Genomic DNA, 6,007 nt, shown 5'->3' on the forward strand with positions numbered 1-6,007 from the left:
GCAGGAGCCGGACTGTGCAGCAGAGCCTGGCCAAGGGCAGCTGTCCACCCTGATGGACCATGGGTCCTGACTGCACAGTGCTCCCATGGAGAACATGCCCCGTCCTGCAGGGTCCCCTCAGGTTTCTCACTGTCTCTGGTCTTGGCATGGAGAGTGTGCAAAAGTTGGTCACAGAGCAAACAGATGACCTTGGCCCAGAATTGGGGGATCAGAGAGGTGGGCTGACTACTGCTGTTGCATCCCCATCAGCAGGCACTGACCCTGGAACACGCCCCTCCCCACAGGGCCCAGGCCACCCACTAGCCTTTGCTTGCTGGTCAGGAACTAAAAGATTGTCTTCCCAAGTGCCTCCTTGGCTGGAAATGTGGCTATTAGGATAGCCAGGTGAGTGTCCTGGGCTTCGTGACCCAACCAGGTCAAAGGAGAAGAGCAGACACATCCGATCTGCTTCCAGAAATAGATGCAGCCACCAACGATCAGAGAAAGCACTTTAAGAAGGCGACCAGTGACAGAGTGATCTGCTCAAGGTCACTTTTATGTTCCACACATTTTACCATAGTAAAGCATACTTTATTTCAAAGGTCACAATGGCCAGGTGCATGCCTGTCTCCCCAGTGACTCAGGAAACTAAGGCAAGAGGATTGCTCGTTCAAAGCCAGCCTCAGAAATACAGCGAGACCCTGTCTTAAAATAAAAAACAAAAAGGGCTGGGGATGTGGCTCGGTGGAGGAGTGCCCATGGGTTCAATCTCTGTTACCAAAAATAAAACAAAATAAAATGTCACCAACGACCTCAAAAGAAAACAGAACGCCCAGCGCACAGACCCCGAGTGGCAGGGATGGGAGGAAGCGTGCGCCTCCCGTGGGTGCCAGCAGGTAGTCTGCCCCCGAGGGCTCTGGAGGAGGACACCCGATCTGGACAGAAAAGCCATCAAGTGGATTTCCAGCTGCAGAGGTCTCCCCAGTCCAGAACAAAATCAGAAAGGTGCAGAGCAGAGGAGTGTCCAGGAGCCACCCCCGCAGGTGAGCGACCCAGGAAGGAGACCGCAGGGACGCCCGTGCTGCACCCACACGTCTCCACCTACTGCCTCCCAGGGGCCCAGGGCAGCTGAGCCCAGGAGGAAGCAGCCCCTCCGTCCTCAGTGGGGAGGGGGAGGCTCAGCGCTCAGCGAGCCGGGGGGCTCAGGCTGGGATCGCCGAGGCCCAAGGATCCCCTGTGCTAAGCATGCCGGCTCAGAACCACGCGGGTTCACAGGCAGCAGGGTCCAGGGTGTCATGCAGCACGTTTGGACGTCCTCTAGGACTTACAGCCGCCAACGCTGCAGCACCCAAGTGGACACAGGGCTGGGGACATCTTCTAGGGACAGGCGGGAGACCCCTTGGTCTGGCCCTCCATGAGCGCTCCTGGAACCTCAGCATGGGAAACTTCTCCTGAAGATCCGAGTTGTGGAGCGGGGACCTTGCCCTGCAGGGCCAGAGCCCAGTATTGAAGGACAAAGTGGCCACTCCATGAGGGCATTCCGGGCTCCCACTGTCACCCAGACAGGAGGACGGTGCTGCACTGCTGCCCTGGGCAGGCCTCACGGGGCAGCTGTGGAGGCCATGGGCTGGTGAGGACCGACCACAGGCACTCCCACCTGTGCCCCTGGGAGGGGCCGGTGGCCTCGCCCATGCCCCCCGCCCGCCACAGTGACGTCTGCCACAGAGCAGGCCCGTCTGTGGGAGGGCTGCTGGCTCAGTCGGTGGGCTCTCCGGTCTGCTGCCGCTGGCCTGGTCTGTCCTTCTAAGGTCTGCACGACCCCTGCAGAGACGGGGCAGCCTAACCCCAGTGCCCTCACGGCACTGGGTGAGGTCGTCCCAGCCCCTTGGCATCTGGTCAGGGTCCATGTTGGCACAGGGTCAACCCCGTGTGTGCTGAAGACACTGGTTTTCTCCTGCATTCACCGAGGTGAAGAGACCTGAGGCTTCTGAGGCCACCAGAGGCCTCCTGCAGCAGGTCAGGAGTGCGTGCGGCCCACTCGTGCCTGGTCAGAACCCGTCTTGCTGGCCACGTCCACATTCTCACTCTCTAGCAGGGTTCTGGCCGGGGGAGGGGCACTGCGCCCCTCGAGGCTCTGCGGTCTCCTTCCTCCAGCTCTCCAGTGCTGGACCTTGGCCTGGCCATCCTCACCGTCTGCTCCAAACACAAAGTAGGGCGTTGACCTCGACCGCCCAGGGCTGTCTAGGCACCTCAGCATCAAGTGGCCCCCGGACTGCGGGGTGACATGGCCAGGCCTGGGCAGAAGAGCCCATGGTTGCACACAGCCTGGCTGTAGCTCCTGGTGGGAATCCCAGGTCTGTTTTGCTCCCTGAATTTCTCTTTGGCGCTCACTCCTGTGCTCACTGGCTGACTCGGAAGCTGCTGCTCTTGACACGTCGGCATCACCTGTGACTTAGCCGTGCATACACAGGATTCTCCTGTGCCCAGAAAATCCCCAGCCCCTCATGCCTCTGCACTTTGGCTGGCATTTTATTCTTTTCTTGTGTTTCTTAGAACTCCACAGAACAAGTCTTACTATTCTCATGGTTACCATTTGTGCCACAGACAGTAGTTTTGGCTTCCTGTGTTTTCCGTCCTCCCATCCCGGCGGCTGGCCTTTTCCTTGGCCTGTGTCCATCCCGAGCACCTGGGCAGCAGGGTGGAGGTGGAAGAGAGCAGGACAGAGCTCAGGCTGCTGTGCAGGGCCAGCCTGGGAATGAGGGCTGAACGGAGGTAGGGTAGTGGTCAGTGGTGGTGTCTGGCTGTTGGCCTGGCAGCCTTCCCCCCTCCTCCCAGAGCTCAGAGACCCTAGCTGCAGCCATCCTTGCCAAGGTCTGCTGTCAGGACTCCAGGACAGCCTCGGATGGTGGAGGCAGATGCAGGTGGTGGACCAGCTCTGCCAACAGGCTCCACTTCAGCTTCCCAAGTTTCCTGGTTTCAGCCGCGATGTGAGTGTCCCCCGAATCACAGGTGTGGGTGGCAAGCCGATCTGCAGTTCTGGAAGCAGCTCAGAAGCCACCCCACTGAATACGTGGAGATCTCCAAAGCAGTGGCCCCTAGGACTCACATCAAGTCCACAACCCTTCCACGGTACTTTACTGTGACTGGAGGACTCCACTTCCTGCCTTCTATTGGAGGCGAGCTTTCACTGCCCCCTTTGCTGACGTGTGGCTGACTCTGCTGCTCAGCAGCTGCTGAGCTCTGCCTCCTGCAGCCACAGGCCATCCCTCCCCCGGAGCTCTGCTGCTGGCCACGTGCGTCAGCCTGCAGCCTGGGCTTGCCTTGCAGTCTTATCCCTGAGCCAGCAAGCAAGTGTGCGTACGTCTGCTGCGTCCGTCTCCCGCTCCGGCGCCTCAACCCGGGCACCCAGACGCCTGTCTGCAAAGTCTTCATTCCTGCCCCGGGCCCTGGGCTCTGGGCTGCGGTCCCTACTCTGCCCACAGGGGGCGGTGCCTCCCTGCGTCTGCAACAGACCTCCTCATGGAAGTCCCCAGTCCCGCATTGTGCTCTGTCCTGTGGTGGCTTCCTTCTGTCCCTGGCTCAGGTCTCGGATCTGCCGACTGTCTGCATTGGATACCCATCTGCTGTGCTTGAGAGCAAAGTGTTTGCATTTTGAAGTTCTGCAGATTTGGGAATATTTACATAGACTTTACTGGTTGAGCATCTCTAATCCAAAAATTCAAAATGCCTCAAAATACAAAACCACGTGTCACGGCAGAGCTCGAGAACGCTGGGATTCTGGAGCATTTGATTCCTGGACAAGGGTGCTTGACCTGTCCTTTAAATCACGTTTGGGGGAATTCTGGCTGTTGTCTTTTCTGACGCCTGCCTCACCCCGTGGACTCTGCACACACGTGTGGCAGTCCCTCCTGTTGCAGAGGCCCAGCGAGGCCCTACACCCCGGTCCCTGGCGGGCACACATCCCCAACTTGTACCTCCAGCCTGTGGGGCACTTCTCCTGCCCTAGAGGTTTCTTCCCCATGAATACGTGAGCAAATGGAAGCTTGGCAGCCAGCACCTGCTGCAGGTCTGAGGTCAGGAGGCAAAGCTGGCTGACTGGCCTTCACCCCTCCCTAACCACCTGACTTCACTGCCCCTGAATCCTAGAAACCAACAGGAGCTCTTTATGGCCGGATTCATTTCTTGAAGGTCAAGTTAACAAGCCCCAAAGAATATGACTTCTGCAGTGTGACATGACACACGAAGCCCAGGGTGGCACACCAGTCTCAGTGTGAAAAGGAGTCGGCCTTGTCTCACCAGTGGTGCAAGGTCACATGGGAGAGGAACGACCTTACGTAGGAATGCAGTGAAGTTCTCGAAGCTGGAATTTTTGTTCCTAATGCAAGATGGAGCTGGCTCTCTGATGGCCACTCCACCTCACGTCTGCGTCTCTGAAAGGAGCAACAGAAACTTGGCTGTCACAGTTTGAAAAGAGCCAACTAGTGGGGCACAGTGGTGTGCCCCTGAAATCCCAGCAACTTGCGGTTTCAGCAAGTTCCAGGCCAGCCCCAGCCACTTCGAGTGACACGACGCTAAGCGACTCAGATCACATCTCAGTGGAAAAGACAAGAAGGGCTTTGTGCTAAGAGAAAATATGAAAAGGCCAAAGCAAGGCCCTGTCAGCAGGGACCCAGCCTCGTGCCTTGCTGCCGGGCCTGCACGCGGCCGGGACAACGGCAGCTCGCTCCGTAGTGTGATTGCTGCACACTGGGTGTCTTTCACTTTCCAGTGCAGCTGTCAGTCCCTGGCTTGAGGTGTCACCTTCTGCTGCTCCGTGTGTCACCTGGAGGTGCTGACAAGCCTTAGCCTTCTCCTGCTCCTGAACAGAAAGAAATCCAGGGATGCTCAGACGTTCCGACAGGTTACCATCATTTTGATCAGAAGTTGCAGGTCGCCCAAGGTCCCTGCCTACAGTGGGAGGACCAGATTTCCACAGGCAGCTCTGCAAGAGAGCAGGGCCTGGGACGTGTGGTGGAAGAGCAGATGTGGGCAGCCAGGAGGCTCACCAGCAAGAGGCCACACCTGGCCATGGCCTGGGCTCACCACGGCTCTGGGTGGGGACAGCTCTGCAGCAGGAATCCACAGGCTCAACTCCACCCTGCACCCACCACAGGGCCAGGTGACACTCAGCTGGAAGCTGCTGACTCAGCAGACACGTCAAGCTGTGGACACAGCCACCCCCACCCCACAACAAAAATTGGCAAGGCAGGAAGGTCTAGAGGTGAAATTAGGTCATGAGAGCTGTGCCCTGTCAGCATCAGGGTCCTTTTGGTGGACTCCTGACTCGAATGGCCCAGCTGGGCGGAAACGAGGTGCCGGAGGGAGGAGGGTCGGGGCGTGCCTTCGGGGTTTGTTTTGTCTCCTCTCTGCTTCCTGGCTGCATGAGTGACAGTCTGCCTCCACCATGCCCTCTGCCATGATGCTCTGCCTCACCTCGGGCCCAGATTGATGGAATGGGCTGACCAGGTACTAGACCTTTAAACCTTGAGCAAAAATAAACTTTTCCTCCTCTAAGATGTTCCTGTTGGGAATTATCACTACAGTGATGCAAAGTTGCCTGACACACTTGGGGACCAGCTGCCTGGCCCTCCAGACACTCAGTGCTGGAACCCAGTGCAGGAACTGAAGGACCTATGTGAGGGATGGAGGACCCGCACACACCTGCAGAGCCAGATGATTCCAGAGCGTGCACACCTGCTGGAAGCGAGCCCCCAGCTGGCACCACGTGGAACAAAGAGTAACACCCCACCAAGTCCTAACCAGACTGCAAAGGACGGATGCTGCGATCACACTACGAAGCTCTGGGCACTGCCTGGCAGGAGGACACTCGCGGAGCCCAAGCAGAGCAAGCTGAGTGTGAGCTGAGCTGCGTGGCCCCGCAGCAAGAGGGCATCCACACACGAGAAGGCTCCTCTCTGCAGAGGGCACAGCAGCTCCCAGACTGGACACGGCGCAGAGGTGAGTGGATACAGCTTTCCTCTTCAGAACT

Source organism: Sciurus vulgaris (assembly GCF_902686455.1).
Source record: "Sciurus vulgaris genome assembly, chromosome: 4".
In the NCBI taxonomy this organism is placed as follows: Eukaryota; Metazoa; Chordata; class Mammalia; order Rodentia; family Sciuridae; genus Sciurus; species Sciurus vulgaris.